The sequence below is a fragment of the Petaurus breviceps genome, unplaced genomic scaffold (genome assembly GCF_028583685.1).
Source record: "Petaurus breviceps papuanus isolate PSGF00001 unplaced genomic scaffold, PetGlider_PUasm1.0 90822, whole genome shotgun sequence".
In the NCBI taxonomy this organism is placed as follows: Eukaryota; Metazoa; Chordata; class Mammalia; order Diprotodontia; family Petauridae; genus Petaurus; species Petaurus breviceps.
Genome location: NW_027187351.1, coordinates 2,551,873 through 2,575,784, shown reverse-complemented (window position 1 = coordinate 2,575,784; position 23,912 = coordinate 2,551,873). Strand labels below are relative to the sequence as shown.

General features: G+C 37.1%; 2 long non-coding RNA genes across 3 annotated transcripts in view; one reads left to right on the top strand and one right to left on the bottom strand.

Annotated features, from left to right (window-relative positions):
- Positions 1-13,046, top strand: part of LOC138148135 (uncharacterized) — a 273,099-nt gene extending 260,053 nt beyond the window's left edge. Inside the window, exon 2 of the long non-coding RNA XR_011164981.1 lies at positions 11,799-13,046. This is a non-coding gene — a long non-coding RNA (uncharacterized lncRNA). The remainder of the gene's footprint in view (positions 1-11,798) is intronic.
- LOC138148134 (uncharacterized) overlaps positions 1-23,912 on the bottom strand; it is a 411,090-nt gene that overhangs the window by 215,476 nt on the left and 171,702 nt on the right. The gene's annotated exons all lie outside the window — the stretch shown is intronic.

Here is a 23,912-nt window from a genome sequence, read left to right as displayed (position 1 = left end):
GGTATGTGTGTGTAGGCTTAGTCAGATAGATAAATAGATAGCTGATTTACAGAATTTTAGAGAAAAGTTTAATCTTATGAACATGGAAAGGAACCATAAAGTCCAGTTATTTCCAACCTGTATTACACATATCCCACTGCAAACCTTGTCAATTGGTTGAAAATATTTGATAAATAACTATATCATCCTATTGAAGTTAATCTTTTTTTTTCTTGTAGGCATATGCATGGTAAATTCTAGGATAAAAATTTACTAAAGAGTGTATAGACTGAAAAAAGTTGGGAACTTCTAATCTATTTCAACCTCCTCATTTTACAGATGAGGAAACTGAGACTAAGAGTGATTTTTTCAAGGTTATGTAGGTAGTAAATAAAACAGACATGTTTTGAATCCAAGTGCTTCCATTCTGCCATGCTGCTGAGAAAAAACCTTAAATATTTTGTTTTAAAAAGATTGTAACTATATGTACAAGTAGATAAGTCATGGATCATTAAAAAAAAGAAAAACAGACCTATTATTTCATTGGTTTAAGGAACTCCCAAAGAAGAAAGTTCCTCTATATAGATCTATGTAACTACTATGTATAAGAGGTAGACCTTGAACCCACTTGACCCCAAGGCCAGTTCTTTATCCACTCAATTAATTATACATATATGTAGGTATGTATGAATTAATACATATTCTTAAGATTTTATAAGAGTAATAAATATTCTTAAGATCTATATTTTGAATCTTTTCACCAAAATAGGTATTTTTTCTAAAAATTTCAAAGAAGTTTTAAAAATAGTGTGATATTTAGGAACTTTCTATACCAATATAAATTTTCAGATATTCAGTTTCAGATGGAAAATAATTCCACAAAGCCAAACAATGTTTCAATAAGACCTATAACATATAAAACTCGTATGCAAAAGACACAAGAGACAAGAAGGTTTAAGTCAAGTCAATCTCAGAAGAATATATGAAACTCAAACACAAATCTATATGCACCAATCCTTGATTCTTTTCAATATTCATTGGCTGTCGATAATGCACTAAGTGCTATGAGAACCACAGACTCATAGGACAGAAGTGCTGGATGAGATGTTCGATTAATCAATAAGAATTCATTTGACCGTAGAACAATGTCTGTATGGCATAATGGAAGATGGACTAGATAAGTGATCAGAAGGTTCTAGAATCAACTCTGTCCCTAAATCACACTCACTATATGAGTTGAGCAAATTGTGCTCCCTCTTTGATTTTGTTTCTTTATCTAAATAATAATAACAAACGGATTAGGTGAGTTCTTTAAGTTTTCTTGCAGCTCTAAATCTTCTATATTTCTGATTAACATCCCATCTCATTCTCTGAATAACTGGATATCTACATGCTAGTGAGAAAGAAGTTTATTTTTAAGGAATAAAAACAAAGGCTTTAAAGGAAAAATCAGTTGACTACTTATATATATGAAGTACTCTCTTTGCATAACCACCCTACTTTCAAACTAACACTCATGAGTTATATCCTCCACTGAATGACTACTATTCAAAGGTATTCTAAGGGGAATAAATTTCTAGAACTAGAATTTATAAGCCCTGAATGGTACTTTTACCTCGAGTAAGTAAATTGGCACCATTAGCTTGAAAGTATTTAATAAGATGCTACAGTCATTACAGTAGTTGCAAAATATTTCCCCAATAAATATAGGATGCTTTCTCTCACAATATTGATGAGAAGAAAGAGAACATACATAAAATATGCTGATAACAAACTGTTCCCTTTGGGAACACATGGTCACTTTGACATTGCAAGGTATTGGTGTCTTTCCTCTTCTCATGATATCCTTACATTGCTTCTTCCTAGGAATGGCATCTCTGCTGGGCAGGTAATTCAGGTGAGCTCTCTGGCCCTACTTCTCTCCTAATTGCCTAATTCTGTCTTGAGACCATAGTTGTCTCTCTTCTCTGCTGCCAGGGGTCACGGTCCTTTGAGACACCTCCTGATTGATTCTTCATGCTGTGTTCAGTGCTTCCTACTGGGAAGTAGTTCTGCTTCAAGAAGTCATAGTTAATGGAATGGGGAAAAGAGAAAGCACCCCATCCACCACAGAGGTACAAAGGCAAAGAGAGATTTCTTCTCAAGGGTTTCATTCTTCATCCACAGGAGAATTTTCCCTCTTTTTCTAGTAGCCACACTCCACAAAGCTTTCTTGCCTCCTTGGTTATTACCAGAACGGACAAGGTCACTTTTTAAAGGATACTAAAGGCATGAGATATCTTTTACCATCCAATAGCAAGCAGCCTCTCCAAACACACTAAACTCTTTCAGTTTTCATAAAGTAGCCAACAAATATAGATGCATTAAAACCCTGTTATATATGTTACCTGCATGTGTTATTATGCCATCTAGGCTGGGGAGGATCAATTGATCAAAAATACTCTCCCCATGTGTTACAAGTTGCTTTTGCAAAGCAAATAAGTAAAATACAAGTACACAATTCTTTCAAACACAGATAATATATGTTCACCCAATGACTAAAGATGAAAAATTGAGGTAATGTCAATAACAGAGAAGAATCACAGAATTATAGTACTTCTGGATTGGAGACCTATAAAGGTATTTTAGGGAAACATTTAGCTAAGTCATTATGTATAGCCTTATTAACAATCTGGTATAAACTCTAAACATGTATTACAAAATGTATCTGCCTTAAGTAGAATAATTAGTACCAGTCAGTAATAATACTGTATTTGGATTTTTACAAGTATATCTCCATAAAATCCTACTTACATGCTTCTTTTTAGTAGGGAGGTTGTATTTGGTTCTCCAAGGTTATGTCAGCATAGCATGATCTCTGGCAATATCTACCATTCTGGAAAGACTTAAAGTAGGGACATAACAAGAGAATATCTTTCTGAAGTCGATTCTAAGTACAGTTTATTAGCACAAGGAGTCGCTTTGCTGATTAGTTCTTTGGGGAGAACAATCCATGAAACCAGCAAATAACCAGATACAAAATGCCCCTCAGTCTTGCACAATCCCCTTTCACTTCTGCAATGATAAAATCAAAGTGGTGGATAAGAGGGAAGAGGGTGGTAAGAATTCGTTTTAGACTCTATGAATGACAATATAGTTAGAAGTACTATAAGTATGAGATTCTTATCCCATGACCCTGAGTGGACATAGAACAAGACCAACTGAATTATATCAATCTTGACATTTTTGTTATGAGATTAGAAGGAAGTTCTAGCTAAATATCTAATTATATAGACATTATCCTTAATTATGTAGACATTATCCTTTGAGAGGCAAATAAAAGAGTTGGCAGAGTTGGTTTAATCATGCATCCAAAGTAAACAAGAAATATCATTTCAATGGATGTATGACCATCTTACTTACATCTCTCATGAGAACTATTTGCAAAAAAGACAAAATAAAACCATTTGCAGTTTATGCATTGTCCGATGCAGACATTTCTATCTCTTCTTTCAATGTCAAAACATGTTGATATTATCTCTCAACTAAGGTGGAACTTCTCCTGGCCAAAGTCAAGCCTAATCCCATACATTTGCCCATGATTCAATCTTCTTATCACTTCCAGCAGACTGCTACCACAAACACTATCCCTTAGTTTTTTTTCTCTCTCCCAATCTACTAAAGCCTTTCTTTCTACCTACAAACATGCCCAAATCTTCCCCATCCTTAAAAACCTTCACTTGACTAAGATATAATTTTAATTATATGTGTAGATGCATGAGCAGGTAAAGAGTTCATAACTAAAAAAAAATGATGGAAAAGATCATAGAAGAAAAAATGGACAATTTTGATTATATAAAATTAAAGTTCTTGTGCAAACCTAATATGGTAAATTAGAGGGAGAACAGTAAATTCGGGGGGGGGAGAATCTTTGTAACAAGTTTTTCTGACAAAGTCTCTTTTCAAAGACAAATAAGAAACTGATTCAAATTTGTAGACATACTCCAATAAATGGCTAAAGGATATGAACAGGAAGTTTTCAAAGGAAGAAAACCAAACTATGAATAAACATGAAAACACCAATAATTAGAAAAAAATAAAATTTAAAGAAATGTTGAGGTCTTACCTCATTCCTATCAGACTAGTTGAGACAACAAAAGAGGACAATGACAAATGCTGAAGGGGCTGAGGGAAAAACGGTATACATGCTACAGCTCTGTTGGCAAATCTGTGAACTGCTCCAGCAACTCTGGAAATAAACCTGGAATTATGCTCAGAAAATCACCAAATTCTGCATATCCTTTAAACCAGCTACACTACTACTAGGGGAAGTACTATTATTTAGAGGCATCTAGATGGTATTCTAGATCAAGTATCAGGTAGTCAGGAAGAACTGAGTTCAAATCCAGACTCAGATACTTCTTAGCTGTGTAATTCTGGTCAAGTCACTTAATCTCTGTAAGAAATAAAAGAAAAAGTGCAAAATGATCTATATCTACAAAAATATGTTTAACAGATCTTTTGTGTTAGACAAATGTTGGAAGCTAAAGAACTGTTTTTCCATTGGAGAATGCCTAAATAAATTCTAGTATATGAATGTAATGTAATTTTATTGTGCCATAAGACATGATTAAAATGACAATTTCAAACAAAACTGGAAAGACCTTTATGAAGTGAAACAGAACAAAGAGAGCAGAACAATTTATACAATGATGACATTATAGAGGAAAAACAACTTTTGGAAGACTTTAGAAATCTGATCAATGCCATGACAGACTATAAGTCTAAAAGAATGAAGATGTCACATACCATTAACCTCTTGACAGAGGTGATGATCTTAAAATGCAATAGAAAAGATATAGTTTTGTACATGGCTAATATGTTAATTTGTTTTTCCAGACAACATAAATATATAGAGGGATTTATTTTTTGTTCCATTTTTTTCTTTATTTGTTTGTTTAATGGGAGAGGGCAGTGGTGAGAAAGATTAATTTTTCTGTTTTCTTTTTTTTTTGTTGTTGTTTTGATTGTTTTTTTCAGGTCCCAGAGGGGAAAAGACATTCCTTTTTTTTATTTTTTTTTTTTTTTTTTTTTAAGCTATTGTGGTTAAGTAACTTGCTCAAGGTTACATGGTCAGGTGTTTATGGGTGGGTGCTAAGTGTCTAAGCCCGGGATTCGATCCCCAGATCATCCGGACACTGGAGCCAGTGCTCTTACTCACTGTGCTACCTGGCCACCCCTGGTGAGAAAGATTCATAAAAATATGTATAACTTGAATTTTAAAATTGAAAACAAATTAAAATATTAAATTAATTTAAAAAAAGATAACAAGGCAGATCTTCTCAATAAAACTAGATCCAATCCTCTAGATGTGTCCTTGATTCCATTTTCTCCCATCTTCTCTAGTAGATTGACCCCACAATCACAACCACTTCAAACTTCAATCTCTCCCTATCTTCTGGCTCCTGCTATCTAAAAATATGTCCAAATCTGTCCCAATTTAAAAACAAGTACCTTTCATTGACCCTGTCTATAACCTCAAGCTACATCCTATATCTGCACTATTTTCACAGACAAACTCATATTAAAGGCTGTCTACATTCATTGCCTCCACTTCCTCTCCTATTACCCACTTCTCAACCTTTTAGAATCTGACTTGCATCTCATCACTCAAATTTCTAGGTGGTGGGGTACACAGAGCACTGGGTCTGGAGTCTGAAAACCTGAGTTCAGATACTTACTAGCCTTGGATCTCTAGGCAAGTCACTTAACCTCTGCTTGCCTTGGTTTCCTCAACTGTAAAATGGGAATAATAACAGCCCTACTTTTCAGGGTTGTTTTTAGGATCAACTTTGTGAAGGACTTAGTATTTGATAAATGAATGCTTCCTTCTTCTTTCCAAAATTATTTGTGATCTCTTAATTGTGAAAACTTTCTTTATCCACATTCTTTTTTACTTCTCTATCTTACTTGGCATTGTCCACCACCCTCTCTTCCTGTATATTCTTTCTGTTCTGAGTTTTCATGATGCTGTCCTCTCCTGATTGCTTTCTTACCGGTATAACAACTCACTCTCCTTTGCTTAACCATCATTCATATCACACCTTCTCAATGTGAGCATAACTCATGAAAGTAACACCTTTTCTATGTATGCTGGGCTTGTTTCCCTTTAAGGTTACAAGGAAGTCTTTTTTCAGGGTCATTTATTGGTCTGGTACCTTTACTGAGGGATAAAATGCCCAGTCTCTGGGGAGTCCCCATCAGGAGTTTTTAGCGGAATTCTCATTGCCTTTTGGAAGTGCCTTTCTGATCTAAATATGGCTATTGCCATACTGACACAGAAATGGAGGGAAGAATGAGCAGGAAGGAATAAGCATTTTTTAGGTGCTTACTATGTGCCAAGAACTGTGTTAAGTATTTTTACAAATACTACCTATATAAATTATATCCTTTTTAATCTTATTCTGAGTAAAGCTGTTTTTATTGCATTTCATATCCCTCAAGTATCTCATGAAATTCTTATTCCAAGCCTGAGGAATGTCTGATCCAAGCTTTCATCAGCACAAATTGAGTGCAATGATTATGTGGGAAACTACATTGTTGAAATGGAGAGAGATGATGCAAAATAAAGAGAGCCTTGGATTATTGGATGGCCAGACACAGGAAAATGGTTTGCTTTTGCTGTGGAGATTTTAGGCACACATGGGAAACCTTCTTGATGGGATAAAAAGCAAGCTTCAATTGATCATGTAGGATTCACTTCATGGGTGCTAATGGAACTTGAAAGGGATAGTAGATATTACAAGATTGTAGTATTCCCAAGTTGTTATGAATAGTTTTCGAAAAAGCTATATCATGAGCATAATAGAAATAAAAATAAATTGTTTATGTGTATTAAGCAATTTAGAGACATTTTAAAATATGCTATTGATTTTTAAGGCCTGTGTCCTGAAGTCAGAAGAACAACTTATATTGGTAACAACATAAGTGAAAAGGACAATAACAGAGGTAGGGAATGATAGGGAATAGATGGGAAGCCTGATCTCTCACCATGAGGTTTTCTTGGAGAATATGTTTAGCCCTGTTGAGATTAGGATTATAAGAGCAAAAGTATGGACAAGAGAAGTGGTAATAAGTGAAAGTGGGAAGAGAGTCTTGGACCAATAGCATGATTTTTTCCTTGGGGAGTGACTTCCTCCACAGGGGAGTTAGAAGGTATGAAAGCTTTTATCACCAAGAAACATAGGAGATTGTAGGAGAAATTTAAACATGAGGGTAAGGTGGCATTTTAAAAAATGTCTGAGGAGCATTACATGCTAATCTAATACATGGGGGTACCCAAGAGATTTTGTCAATTACAGAATTCCATTGACTCAGGATTCTTGGTGAGGAGCTGGTCTGGAGGAGCAAAATCAATTGAACCAGTTAGAGGTCCAGAGGGGGATTTCCCTTTGTCCCTAAAAGGTGGATAAAATTGGAAATTCTACATATTTGGCCCCCAAAAGAATTCCCTCCATAACCACTTCTTTGGTGAGGCACAGCAAGGAAAGGGGTGAAATTTTTAAAAGAGATAGATTTGAAAGAAAGGATTTATGTCCCATCCCCATGACCTGTAACTCCCCTATGATCAGCCTGGATCAAGAAGAATTAGATCTTGATTTGGAGGCATAGCCTCATCTGAATGGTGAATAAGCAAGGCTTAGGTATGAACGTTGCCTGCCAGACCCCAATATAAACCTAGGCAGATCAATTAGTGAACTTTGAGGATATGACTAGAATAGCTCTAATAGCTGTCTTGCCCAATAGGGCTGTCTATGCAAATAGATGCTCTGGGGATGACATGAGGAAGTGCTATGCTTACTTTCATTTTAGGTAAGTAGAAAGTTATACCTTTTCCTAAAAGGAGTAGTGGACAAGGTTTTTAAAAAATGTGGTTGACAAGAAGATGATTGAATCAGGTTCTGGAAGATATAAAATTATATCAGAAATTCAAGGCATCCTTTTGCAACACCAAAATGTACAGCATTCTTTTTTTTTCTTTCTTTTTCCTCTCTTTTTTATTTTTTAGTTTACATCATTCATGTCCACAAGATTTTGAGTTACAAATTTTCTCCCCAATTTTGCCTACCCACCATCCCAAACCAGCATTCCCACTGAATATCCCCTCCCCCAATCTGCCCTCTCTCATATCTTCCCCCATTCCACCTTCGACTTTCCAGTAGGGTACAATGGATCTCTATGCCCCAGTGCCTGTATATCTCATTTCCCAGTTACATGTAAAATAATAATAATAATATGTATACATACTTTTAAACATTTGATTTTAAAACTTTGGATCACAGGTTCTTTCTCTTCCCCCCTTGTCAATCACCCTCACTGGGAAGATAAGCAATTCAATATAGGTTGTACATGTGTAGCTATGCAAAACATTTCCATAGTGGATATATTGTGAAAGACTGACTATATTTCCCTTTATCCTATCCCACCACCCATTTGTTCTATTCTCTACTTTGATCCTGTCACTTTTCAAAAGTGGGTGCTTCCAACTGCCCTCACCCCTCAGCCTGCCTTTCCTTCCATTATCTCCCCTCTCTTCCCCTTCCCCTCTACTTTCCTGTAGGGTGAGATACCCTATTTAGTGTTTATGTCATTCCCTCCCTAAGCCAAATTCAATGAGAATAAGGTTGACTCATTCACTTTTGCCTTCCTGTTCTTCCCCTCCATTATAACAATTTTCCCTTCCCTCTTCTATATGAGATACTTTACCCCATTCTGTCTCTCCCCATCTCCTCTCATTATATTAATCTCTCACATCTTAAATTCACCTTTTAAGTATCATGCTTTCCTATTCAATTGGTCCTGTGCCCTCTATCTATGTATGTATATCTATAGACATATATACACACACTCACATATGTATTCATATGCCCATATACCCTCCTATATAGACATATATGTATGTATACATATACACACATATACATATATATATTCCCTTCAACTATTCTCATACTGAGAAAAGTTTCATAAGTTACAATTATCATTTTTCCATGAAGGAATATAAGTAGTTCAACTTTGATAAGTTCCTTATGATTTCTTTTCCCTCTTTACCTTCTCAAGCTTCTCTTGCTTCTTGTATCTGAATGTCAAATTTTCTTTTCAACTCTGTTTTTTTTTCATCAGGAATGCTTGAAAGTCTTCTGTTCCACTGAATGACCATATTTTCCCCTGGAACACGATATTCAGTTTTGCTGTGTAGGTGATTCTTGATCTTAATCACAGCTCCTTTGACTTCTGGAATATCATATTCCAAGCCCTTCAATACCTTAGTGTAGAAGCTGCCAGGTCCTGAGTTATCCTGATAATGTTTCCACAATATTAAAATTGTTTCCTCTTGGCTCCTTGTAATATTTTCTCCTCTATCTGGGAACTCTGAAACCTGGCTATAATATTCCTAGGAGTTTTCTGTTTGAGATCTTTTTCAGGAGGTGATGGGTGGATTCTTTCAACCTCTATTTTGCCCTCTGGTTCTAAAACATCAGGTCAATTTTCCTTGAGAATTTCTTGAAGGATGATTTCTAGATTCTTTTTTTTTGATCATGGTTTTCAGATAGTCCAATAATTTGTAAATTATCTCTCCTGGATCTATTTTCCAGGTCAGTGGTTTTCCCAATGAGATATTTCACATGGCCTTCTATTTTATTATTTGTTTGGATCTGTTTAATAGTATCTTGATTTCTCATAAAGTCACTAGTTTCCATTTGCTCCAATCTAATTCTGAAGGAATGATTCTCTTCAGTGAGCTTTTGAGATTCTTTTTCCATCTGGTAAATTCAGCTTTTTAAGGCATTTTTCTCCTCATTGGCCTCTTTTGCCATTTGAGTTAACTGGTCAGGCCCACCCTGAGGCTAGAAACTTGGGCTCATGCAGGGCTGAGCTTGGCTCCCAGAGCACTGTGCTAGCCACTTGCTGCCGGCCTGCCAGGCTGTCCTCAGTGGGAGGTTAGGTTCTCTTTGTCATTTTGTGGGTTCTGTAGCTCCAAAGTTTGTCTAGAGTAATTTTTTACATGAATTGGAGGGGGTAGGAGCCAGAGCTGTGAAGTCCTGTTTCTACTCTGCCATCTTGACTCTGCCCCCTCCAAATGTACAACATTCTTTAAAAAAATCCTACCCCATTTGATCAGCCCTCATTCATCTGGTCATTGAGATGACTACTCTTAGGATGAAGGCTAAGGTTCCCATAAGGCTCAAGTTATTTTCACTTCAGTACCCTAAGCAACATATGCTTAAGTGATAGAGGTATGGAAAGAGAGGTAACCAAATATATAAGGTACTCTTAGATAGTGGAATAAGGTGACTACTATCCCAGGGGACCCCCAATGGGTCAAAAGAGTGAACACAGTCTTAACAAGGGATTTTTAGGAGAAGTCTACTAATGGAAGGCTTACCATTACTCAGTTGGAGATGAGTGGAAGACCCCTATATGAATCATACCTGTGATGGCTAATCAGGGAGACTATATCATGGGTAAAGATTTTATGAATTTTGGGAAGTTAATACATCAACAAGAGATTATAGCAATTATTCTCATAGACATGGCCAAATGGAAGCTCATGGAGCTGCCTCAATTATCTTGTATATCCTAGTTAATATTAAGCAATATTGAAACTAGGGAAAGAGATATTACAAGAAACCATTTTCTCCAATAGAATAGAAGAAACATTAGAGGTGGACCTTACTACCACAGTCCCTGAGGCGATTACAATGGAGCTAGAAATGGCACTGAAGAAAACAAAGGTGGGGAAAGCAACCAGAATGGATCATACATATAAAGAGGAGACTTATGTTAGAGGCAATACATTGTGAAGACATTGTTGGAATGATTTATAAGTATCTGAAAGGGAATAAGGTACCAAAATTGTTGGGAAAAATATTCAGTTGTATTTTGATTTCCAAAAAAGACGACCAAGAAAACACCAGCAATAACATTTTTATACACCCGCTCTCCCTTCTACACAAATTCTTTATGAGGGACATCTACAAATTAATTGAAATAATCTTTTATGAAAGCATTGGTAGGGAACAAGCAGGCTTTTGCAAATAATATTCAACAAAGGACCCATCTTTTCTATATCTCACAATGAGCTGAAAAGTATAGAGAATCCATCATTGTGCTTATTGTTAACTGATTTAAAAAACAAAACAATAGCAAACATTTGACTTGATAGAACAAAATGCCACTTCTGAAAGGTCTTTAAGGTTTCCCCTATCTATATATAAAGATCATACTATATTTCTTGGAAGATGTAACAAAAATGATCCCACTCAATGACTCTCTGATAGTAAACAGTGAGCAAAAGACAAAATAGAGAAATGTATGCTTTCCCAAAGAAGACACCATTTTAATGAAGGAGATTCAGTGCAGTCTAATTCAAGGAAAGATTCCCTGTGGGTGGTATGGTCCTCCAGATGTCTTTGCTTGTGGTTAACACTGAGTTAATTGCATCAAGACCCAGGGCATTTCAGAACTTTATGGAAAAGATCCAAAATCACTCAAAGAGTTATGGCCTGTCCATCCACTTGGAAAAGATCAAGTGTCTGAAGAATGTCTTCAGCCAATATTTTGGTATAAATTTGAATAAACACCCTTTGAGCTTCTTTTAGCCCCCAATACTGTATATAGTTCAGAGTCTAACTACCCCAGTTCTAACTTTGCTCTTTTCCTAGGAAGCAAGCTCATTTTCTATGACTCTATAGGTTTGACTCCTGGACCATACTTTAACCACCATATGGGATTTCTCCACTTAGACTGGAAACAGCACCCCAAAGACATACAGACAGACACATTGTGATAGTAATGGCAATTAAAGATTCCCCTGTATTGGCTTGGTTTTCAAATTGATTGTGTTAAAACCCAGAGCTTGTTAATCCCACCTGTGGGATGGACTTTTTGATGTGAAAAGAAAGTCCTGAACTGGGAGGAGCTGGTGACGTAGATTTGGAGAGACAAGAGAGAGGCGGAAGATCTTTTTGGAAGCAGCACCTCGTGGAGAGAGAGAGACTAAGAGAATTGCTGGTGGCCGCTTTGAATTGCCCTGGACTTTTGAGACCTGCCCCCTGAGCTGCCAAGGACTGAGGAGACATGGCTGCTTTGCTGGTACTTTGTCTGTTTTGATGTTCTTTTGCCAGATTTGTCCACTGGTGAAAGACAGTCCTGTTGTTGAAGAAGTCCTGGAACCTGGCTTTTGGTTAAGAAGCCCTGAGACTGTCCTGCAGACAGAGAGTGAATACTGTCCACTGGTGAGGGACAGTGCTGTTGTTGCAGGGGTCTGGAGACTGTCCTGCAGACAGAATGAATACTGTCCACTGGTGAAGGACAGTGCTGTTGTTGCAGGGGTCTGGAGACTGTCCTGCAGACAGAGTGAATACTGTCCACTGGTGAAGGACAGTGCTGTTGTTGCAGGGGTCTGGGAGCCTTTCTGTTGGTTCAGAAGCCCTGAAGAAGGATTTTCTTGTTGTATGTTTACAGAAATCCTGGGAGAGGGCTTTGCTAATGTGTTCAGGGGTTCTAGGACTGTTCTACAGACAGAGGATAAATTCATGAAGGGATTGGCAATGTATCTTATGGCCTTGCTAAGCCTTGTCTCCCCAGGAACTAAGATTGCTGAGAACTTGCCTCATGTCAAGATGAAGAAAAGACCTCCATTTGGGTATTAAGTGCTGTGTTTAAACTTGATGTAACTCTGGGGTAGATTCAATTGTGATCCAGGGGTGGGGAACTTTTGACCTTATTGTGCTCTGTGATTGACAAATGAAGGTACTTTACCTATGTTTGGAAACTAATCTCCACTTGAGAAGAGGGGTTTTGTGGTGGACCAAATGAAGGTATAGCCTAGGGGTGGAGTAGTATTTAGAACAGGGACTTTGTAATTGATTGAATGATTGGAAGGTCCTGGGGTGGGGTAGTACTTGGAGATTATTTAATCACACTTAGTAAATGCTGTATTTTGAATGATGTCATGTTTTGATCTTCTCTGTTCTGGGTTTGTTACTGAATAAAATGGAGAGCACCTATGCTGGTATTCTGAACCTTGGGAAGTTGCCTTTCCTTGACATTATATTACACACATGCGTGCATGTGCATGTGCACACATACTTACACACACACACGCACATAGACACTTATGTGTTCTTGATTTAACTTTAATTCGGTAATGGCTTCAATAATATATATTGCATACCCATGTAATTTCCTAGCAATGATGAGACATGGCTATCTTAGTTCTCTCTTGAGGTACAAGTATGTTTGTTTGAGTTCCCCATCAGATGCATTTCCCAGCTTTTATGATCACATGCCAGTGAAATGCATTGCATATCTATCTATAGGCAGAGATAACACAATTTAGCTGTCCATTTTTTTTTGTGCTTCCTTCTGATGTAGCATTTCTGCTTCTTCTTTCAGAGTTCTGTGTTTAATTGGTAAGGAGGTGTGGCGGTATCTTTGATTCCTTCTCTTTGATCCTCACTTCAAAGTTTTCTGGCTTTTTGATTGGTCATGGCCTTGCTTGTGGGATGGTCCCATGGCATGTAGCCTAGACCTGCAAAACATCTTATCTTATAAAATATGGGGCCCTTTCAAAAATACATCAGGACTATTGCCAAAGAAATAAGAGCTTTACACATGTATTTCACCTAATGATATACATATTTCTTTTGCTCAGTGAGTTAGGGGGGTATTTCCCAAATGGAGGTTATGTCTTTGAGGTTGCATCACATGCATCAGAGCTTTCTTAAATTGCAGGGTATAGTGGAGTGTTTATATAAGGAAGCATTTATAGAAATCCTAAAGGGGGTTTCTAGAATAAGGGTGCTTACCTGTACTTACAGGTGAGTTATTCAAACCTTCCATGTCCTGAGGCCAACTTGACAGTTGCCTTTTGAGCCATACCAATACACCCACTCATATTTTGAATGATTGATCTTGGTCTCTGCTTTAATGTCATGCATGTCAAATTCTGTTAGTTATTGTAATAGGTAAACCTCATGTTTACTTATGATGAGATGCAGCAAGGATAGAATCAAAAGATTTGGCAACATTTTATACAGGTGGTGAAAAGAGGGCTAGGACAACAGCTTGAGGGAGTGGCTAGACCCCTATTTCTCTCTGTGGCACCAGTTTTTTTTCCATTTCCCTAGGACCACAACCTCATTGTCATCCTCGACTGCCAAATCTTGCCATTCCAACTTGCATGACAAATCTCAAGCATAAATACTTCTCTCTTCTCACCCAACCAATGCTTTGGTTTTGGCTCTTACCACCTTTTGCTAGAATGCAGCAATTTTCTTCTAATTGGTCACCCTGCTGCAAGTCCCTCACCACTCCACTCCATCTTCCATGTAACTGTCAAATCAAAGATCCTTAAGCACAGATCTGACCATAACACTCAACTCCTCAATAAACTCTCCTGCCTCCCTATTGCCTCTAGGATAAAATACAAATGCCTCTGACACAGCCTGTCCCCAACCTATCTTTCCAGATACATTTCACTTCACTTCCTTTCCAAACCCTGAGAGCTAGCCGTTCTGGGCTTTTTATCTGTTCTTCACATAAAAAACTCCATATCCAATCTCCATGTTTTTTTCATTGGTCTTATCCCAAGTCTTCTATCTTCCTTTAAGATTCAGCTTAAGTACCCCCTCTTACAGTTTTTCCTCATACCCCCACCTTCTAGTTACCTCGCTCCCTAATTACCTCACACTTATTTGTATTTTCTTATATTTATTTATGTCTATCTATCTATCTATCTATCTATCTATCTATCTATCTATCTATCTATCTATCTGTGTGTGTGTGTGTGCGTGTGTGTATAAGAGAGAGAGAAAGAGAGGGAAACTCCCCCAATAGAATTTAAGCTTCTCAAAAATAGAAATTGTATTCATCACAGCATGGTGAATGCTGTGTTTTGATTTTCTGTGATAAGTTGTAACATTGTGAATGTTATACCTCAATTTTCTGTGAATGTTTTGCTCTGATTTGTTATTGAATAAATAGAGAGTTCATGATAATGTATAATCAGAACTTTGAAAAGCTGTTCACAGCAGCAGTCCTCTGGAAAGCTCTTCGTACATGGCTTTACAGGTGGTCAAGAATTGTAAGTTGAGGGGATGTCCATCAATTGGGGAATGGCTAAACAAGTTGTGGTATATGAATGTAATGGAATACGACTGTTCCTTAAGAAATGGTAAGTAGGGGAACTTCGGAAAAAACTGGACTTACATGAACTGTTGCTGAGTGAGGTGAGAACCAGGAGAACACTGTACACAGTGACAGACACAATGTGTGATAATGAACTTTGATAGACTTAGCTCTTGTCAGCAATGCAAGGATCTGAGACACCACCAAAAGACTCATGGTAGAAAGTGTTATCCATATCCAGCAAAAGAGCTATGGAGTCTGAATGCAGACTGAAGCTTACTATTTGCTTTTTTGTTGTTGTTTCTTCCTTCTTGTGGTTCCTCTCATTGATTCTAATTCTTCTTTACAACATGACTAATGTGAAAATATGTTTAATATGAATGTATATGTAAAGCTTATATCATATTGCATGCCATTTGGGAAAGAGGGGAGAAAACTCCGAACTCAAAATCTTATGGAAGTGAACATTGAAAATGAAAAATTAATTAACTAATAAAAAATAAATGCTTGTTGATTGATTGATCTGCTACAGAATAGCAAAGAGTAATTCCACTTTCCTGCTCCCCTGTATTATCTCCCACCCTCCAAACATACAGAGAGAATAGGAATCCCTTGCATGGTTTGATTATGTACTTCAAAAGAAACCCAAGATTTGCATGAAAAAAATTAGAATCAGGACAACAATTCATAAAAAGACAGTGAAAAGATAAACAACTATGAAAGACTTAAGAACTCTGTTGAACACAATAATCAATCATGGTTCCAAAGGACCATGTGTTACATATGTTTTTGGACATGATCAATGCAAGGATATTTTTTACGGGAGGAGGCAAGTAGAAGGGAAAGAAAATAAATTCTTTTTAATTAAAAAAAGAAGAATATTGATCTTTTTTTCCTGTTTGGTGATCCAACACAGTATCTTTAAACAAGCAAGCTTATTGTGAACAGTTTGTTCACTTTATGCACTCAAAAGTTCTGAAACCATGAATCATCAATCAAGTCAATTCTGCCATTGTTCCTGGAAAGAGTGTAATCTACTCCCTATAATTCCCTTTGTTGTTCGTGTAACCAACGTGCCCTTCCTTGGCCACCACTCCATTTCACATAGTCTCCTTCATTCAAAGTATCCCTGAAGGCAAGGGCTGATTGTGCTTTTGTATTCACATCCCCAGACTTTAGTTCAGTCTTTGGCATATGGTGTTTAATGTATGATTTCCCATTCTCTCCTCTCCTCTCCCTTTTCTTCCTTTACCTGGTACCTTGAACAAAACCTTTCACTTCTCTTGGCATCAGTTTCCTTAAAATAAAGTTGTCAAAGTGGTTGACCTCTCAGTTCCTTTCCAACTCTGAATTTATCATCCTATCATTTATGATCCTACATTCTTAGGGTGAATGGTATCTGGAACAAAATTGGTAATATTTCTATTTATACTTCTTTGGTCAAATCACATCTGGGGTATTGTACTCAGTTCTGACTCCTATACTTAAAAAAGATATTGACAAGTTAGAATATGTCCTTAGGAGAATCAAATGAAAGGACTAAAATCAATGTCATGTGAATATTAGCTGAAGAAACTGGGACCATTTAGCTGTGAGAACAGAAGACTACAAGGGGAAGGAGAAAGAGAGGTATTGGAAAGAATGATGAATTTGGAGTCAGAGAACCTGGATTTGAATCCTAACTTTGCCATGTAGCAGTTCTGTGGCCTTTGGCTAGTCACTTTACCTTTCTGAGTATAAGTTTACTCATCTTTAAAATAAAGAGGTTGAATCGGGTGCCTTCTAAAGCCACAGCCCTTTTGGCATAATGGATAGGATTCTGACTTGGTGCCCAAAAGCCTTGGGTTCTTAGATACACACTAAACTATTCAACTGTGGACAAGTTACTTAACCTCTGAACCTCAGTTTCTTCATTTGAGGTTCAAAAGAAATAATACATGCAAAACACTTTGTAAACCTTAAAGTGCTATAGAAATGCTTATGATTATTGTTCTATCATCTCATATACAGTACTGGATAGATAGCTGTCTTTAGATTCCTGCAGAGCTGTTGTATGGAAGGCAGATTAAATTTACTGTTCTTGGAACTACAGGGGAGAATGAGGACTAATGGGTTGAAGTTAGAAGGAATCAGATTTCAGTTCAGTCTAAGGAAGAATATACCTCTAATTAGAGCTCTGAAGCAATGCAACAAGCATCCCAGGAGGAAATAAGATTCCCGTCACTGGTGGTGTTTAAGTACCACTTTTTGGAAATATTATAGCAGGGATTTGTACATCAGTTAGGGGTACTAGATGACCTCTAAATTTATTTTCAGATCCAAGATATTATTCCTACTGACCAGATAAGGAAACTGGCCAGAGATGTTAAAGGACTTGCACATGGAGAAAGTGGTTGGGCCAGTTTTCATTCCACTGTATCATACTTTATAGACAGTAACTATGAATAGGGTACATACATGTATGTGGTAAATAGGTATGATGGCATTTTTGTTAAAATTGATTTGATTTTTAAAAATTATTTTGCACAATATAAACAATGAATATTCTCTTAGCCTCAGTATTCTAATCTTTAAAAGGAGGATTGTAGATTAACTTAATCCTAAAATCCCTTTCAGTTGTAAAATTCTAAGATTCTATGATTATTAAGATAGTCCCTTATGGAGCCCTGGGATTAAATCATGATCAAAGAACTAAATTCTGATCCAGACTACATCAATAGCAGGCCACAATATCTCAGTTTATTTTGGAAGAACCTGAGAATTGTTATCCTGGGTCAGACCAACAATTCATTAAGCCTATGATAGAAGCACTAAATATATACACATACATGTATATACAGGTATAGTGTGTTGTGTAAAAATGTATGTATATGTTATATATATGTACACATGTATATATACATACATATATACATATGTAGCTATATATTTGTGTGGCAGTTACCTTCTAATGATACGTTCTTCATGGAGAAAACATTGAGCCAAGAGCATTGAATATCCCACTATCTATCTATTTATCTATCTATCTATGATCTCAAACAATTCACTTGAATGCTCTGCACCTTAAGTTTCCTCAAATACAAAATTATCACCAATCTTACTTTCAACTGTCATTCTCAAATGTCAGTATACTTCTTCTTGGTCACCTAGTAGGGACTGAAAATCCACATACCTCTCACTTTCCCTTCTTGAATACATTTTTTAAAGTTTTCCTAACATCTTGGCATAATCATTTGCAAAATTTACTAACCTATGTGCAGCACTTTCATTTGCCCTAAAAGCATTGTATTTGGAGTAAGAGGATCTGCATTTACATAGTAGTTCTGCCACTGTTTACATCACCTTGGGAAAGTTATTTTAACTCTCTGGGACTCAATTTCTTTACTTACAAAATAGGAACTTTGAACTATACTATCTTCAAAGTCCTTACCAGCTTTAAATCTCAACCCCTCCTTCATGTAATGTAAAATACTTTCTAAGGTACTGAGTCCTCTTTGATTATAGGTATTCAAGCAGAAACCAGATAATGATTTATTGAAGATATGAGATTCATCAAGTGCCTAAATTGGGCGAGATGAGAAGTGTCAAACTCAAAGGCTAAGGGCAGTTTAAAAATTCCCAAGTGGAACCCAAAGGAGATTAAAATGTGGTTAAGAAATGTTTATCAAAAAAATAATAATTCAATATAACATAGATAATTTTAATTTCTGATTTTCTAAGTTAACATGAAGCCAGCAGAGAGGGATCTGTTTCTATGTGGGCTTAATATCCCTGGATTACATGACTTTTAAGGTACCTTCCAGGTCTGGAATGCTATGACTCAGGGCAATTCTCTCTTGTTTTAGGGTTGGAACTTCTGCTGATTTTCTAAGTTAACATGAAGCCAGCAGAGAGGGATCTGTTTCTATGTGGGCTTAATATCCCTGGATTACATGACTTTTAAGGTACCTTCCAGGTCTGGAATTCTATGACTCAGGGCAATTCTCTCTTGTTTTAGGGTTGGAACTTCTGCTAAAAGCCTAGGATGACGATCAATTTAAAGGCAGAAAATTGCATTCTAAAACAAGAAGAGCTCATGGCTATTGTTGTAGTGATTGTTTGCTCCTTGGACTAAAAGAGAACATCAGGAAATTCTCTGGAATTGGTGCTGGAGATCATTAGAACACACATAACTGGAAGGTATTTGCAATTGAATATAGTGTAATCAAGTTTACTGTATGGAAGATAAAGTATGCTTGGAAGCAAAGAATACTTAGTTAATGTGGGTATGCAAATAATAGACCTATGAGTTAACATGTGACCAGTGGTGAGTCACTGCCTTTGAGTGAATGAGTGTGGGTGGGGTGATTCTGCAGGTATGAATCCCCAAACAAGTTGAGATGCATTTCAGACCTTTCTCCAGTGAGTTTTACGTTATTCTTTGGGTGAAACTCCATTTAGGAAATGATGGAAATGATTGAAAATATGGCAGCAAACAGAAAGGTAGGTACCACCCTGCATCCAGCCAACAGTACTGTTGGTATTCTATGTCCTAATGCCACTGCCCACGGAGCAACTCAGTGTTTTGGGAACTGTGACAACAAAACCCTGAAAGATAAAAATAATGTAACTAACACCCAAAATATATTACTGACACCAGCCTCTGGTGGTTGTAGCAAGAGAAAGAGAAGCACTCAAGGTGACATGAGCTAACTCAGAATCAGAGCATGAGTGTGGGTAATAATAATGCATCTCATAGACTTTGTGGATTTTAGTTGTTTTATTTGATATTCTTAATATAAAGTTCCATGGGATACAAGTGTATTTTTACAACCAATACACTCTCTCTTTAAAAAACATAAAGACATTCATGTGCTTTGCAGGGGTGGTTGTGGACACTTATCTGAAACCATTCTCCCAGCTCTGATAACCCTGAAGCCCTTAATGAGAAAGAAATACTAAGTCACAGCTGGGGATTAAAGTCAAGCCTTCCAGCTACCATGCATGTTTTATACCAGCTCAGCTACTAGGCAGGCCATATAGGACAGTCTGAATCTAAGCCCTCTGGGTGCTGGCCCCAGTAGTCTGAGTGGATTAGGAGCAGATGCAAATGTTCGCATTGGGCTTGATCAGAACAAATCTGATTCCAATATGAAGAAAACATAAGGAATCAGGATCATGGTGTTTTCCTCTTTGCTGTTGTCATAAGCAATTGCTCCCACTTGAGATGTGCAGACAAGACATTCTCAGGAGCTTAGCTCTTGGATCTCCCAAATCCAGTTTCAACTAGAAATGTAATGAATTGCTTTGCCCCCTTTCCAAGGAGCTAATGGTATATTTGTCTTTAGTAAATGTCAAATTAAGGAGGCAGGGAAGGGATTCATTAAGAAATAAAATAATTCACATTTCTGGAGAAAAGCAACCACAAACAGATTCTTTCTCTGTCTCTGTCTCTCTTGTTTGTTAGTCTGATGTCTCTCTCCATAGATACATAGATATAGATATATCAATATAGATTGATATAAACATACATATATAGACATGGTTTTTTATATACATATACAGATAGCCATATTTATGTATATATAGCTATCTATATGTATACATAGATATAGGTATCTATCTATATATTTATAGCTATATCAGATGGGATCAATTACTTATGACAATAGCAGAGAGGAAAATACCATGATCCTAAATCTTTATGTTTTTCTTCATATTAGAATCATAATATATAGAGAGAGATATATCTACATCTGTCCATATATATAAATACATTATCTATGTCAATATATAGAGATAGAGACATAGATATCTATATAGACATAGATAAAGATGATAGAGATAAAAATGTGCGCTGGACCTGATAGGGAAGTCCTAGTGAAGAATATCCTTCTACCAATACAAATCTATAATTGCTCTGCAATTTAGAGTATTAGAGACTGTCTAGGAACACTGAGAGGTAAAGATGTTTCCCAGGAACAAACAGCCAGGTAGTGCTGGAGGTAAGACAAATCTAAGTCTATCCTGGTTTCAGTGCTAGCTCTCCATTCAGTAAACTATGCTTCCATGTACATACACAAGTACACACGTGTGTATGTGAATATATACACATATATGTATGTGTGTCTTCTCTCTGACCCATAATGATTATATGAACCTAGGTAAGTTGCTTAACCTCTTAGTGAAATACTCTAGGTCTAGAAGTTGTATAATGATGTCTAACAGTCAAAGTTGTTTAGAGTATAGCCAATTCTCTATGACTATTATAAGTCGTAATGTGGTGATAGAGTGCAGGACCTAGAATCAGGAAGACCTGGATTAAAATCTGGTCTCAGATATTTACTAGTATGTGACCCTGGGCAAGTCATTTAACCCTGTTTCCCTCAGGTTTCCTCATTTGCAAAATGAGCTCAAGAAGGAAATAGCAAAGCATTCCAGTATCTCTGCTAAGAAAACCCAAAATGGGGTCACAAAGAGTCAGACATGACCGAAATGACTGAACACAACAATTTGTTGAGTAAGTTCTTCACTGGAAGGCATCTATAAATCACGTATGTATTTCCACCATCCTTTTCCCTCTCTCTCCACACATACACACACTTATATGCCAATATATGTTTGTACACATACACACATACACACATACACATATACATACATATATTCTATTTGTGAGGGGGATTCCCATTATTTTCTTTTTTATTCCTTATTTTCTTCCTTTACTCCTGCCAAAAGCACACAACAGAAGTAAAAAGTATTATTTAATGGAATTCTATGTAAAAGTAGTGTTCTAGTGGGACAACCAGAGGAGGAATATTAGTTACTCAAAAGGCCGAACTGAAAATCTTAATCCATTGGACGTATATCCATCCTACTGGCCTAGGCTAAGGCCTTTGTGATGCCAAATAAAGTCACTGTCCTGCCTGTGAAAGGCAGTTTTTTAATTCCAGCCACGTGAGTCACAGAAACACAAAGAGGCAGCAGAGTTAAACACCTTTTTGTCCTGGCACTGCTACTAACTACCTACATGACTTCAGGCGAGCTGTTTAACCTGTCTGTACCTAAATTTGCTCATCTGTCAAATGGGGATAATAATACCTGCCATACTTATCCCAGAGAGTTGTTGTGAAGATAAAATGAGATGAAAGAGGAGAGCCTACTTTGTTTCTCAGGATTCCTCTGGAGGAATGAGTATACATTCCAAGAAAAGCAAAGTCATCCATAAATTCAAATCGTTTCTACTGATAAATAAAAGACCTATAAGTTCAGACAGCTCAATAACAAAAATGGCATATTGCAACAATGCCCATAACCAATGGTTGTGGTTTTTTGGTATTTCACACAATAAGGAAATGCATTACATTGTTGTGAGTCTCAAGAGGCCTCAGCTGTCACTCAAAAGCAAGATGGAAAGATTCTGCATCTCTAGGTGCCAGGATCACCTCAGGGTCTAACCCTAGGTCCAGTCCACTGTCAATAACATGAATCCCCCTCCTTCTTTGAAGTGGGGGAAACTAGGATCTCCCCAAATGCTTATTCCTACACAACGCACAGTAGTATGCAATAAAGCAATCAGCTAAATTAAAGTAGTGAGGGAAGGTTATAAAAGCATCCTGAAAAGCTAAATGCCAAACAAATATAATGTATGAATGATGTTAATGAGAAGGATGATTTTGAAGCCAGGAAGACCTTGGGTTCATGTCTTCCTTCTGATGAGTGAAGGAATGAATAAGTAAACGAATGAAAAGCATTTATTAAGCACCTAATAAGATCCAGACACTTTTGTTAAGTGCTATGGATACAAAGACCAAAGGGAAATAGTTCTTGCTTGTAAGGATCTTATATTGTAATAGAGCAAAACAATACATATCAAGCAGTGGTGTCTAGGGAAGGAAATTTTTGTGTGGTAGTCACAGGAATGGTGAGTGAAGCCAAAGGACATTCCATTGACATGCCCTTTGCAAAGTCAGTGCTAGTATTGGTTTGATTATGGTTCCAAGAGCAAATAGTAGAAAATGGTGGTAGATCTAACTGGATGGGGAAGTGAGAGGATATAGACAGATGATGGCAAGATATCCCAAGATGTCCTAACATATCTGGGGTGAATTAGTAAGAAGCATAATCTGGAGCAGAGTTATGTTGGGAATAGCTCTAACCAGATTATGAAATTGCTAATCAATAAATAAACATTTATTAAATGCCTACTGTGCTAGACACTGTGCAAAGCACTGAGGATTTTGTTTGTCCTTCTTTGTTGAAGAGGACCATGACATCAGGGAGATGATGACATGATTTGCAGTTGACTTTGATTTGAGTGAGGGGGGGCTGTCACCAGCCTCACTTTCTCCTCTAGAACCATCTGGGTCCAGAGGCCAGATATTCATCAGGATAAATGGATATGGCCCAGGATGCAATGGGAGACTCTGGTCCTTTTAAGCTAAGGTTTCAGGTTCTCACTTTGAGTGAGGTAATGCCCATTCAGTGAATAGGTTCTTTAAGAAGTCAGTCTAGGGATGGCTCCTTTAATAAAAAAAAAATGAAACAGGGAGGAGAAGACCCTCAGGGTGGCTGAGGAACAATTACTATTTACATTCACTCTGAGCTAGTAGACCAGGGACCTATCTAACTAAAGAAATATAACTAGTAAACCCCAAGTTAATGAGACAGCTTTCAGTTATCAAAATGTACCTCTTTTTGGCCAGAGCATCCTTAGGTAAGGAGAAAGGAAGGGAGAAGAAGGGATGGGAGGGAAGGGGAGGGAAGGGGAGGGGAGGAGA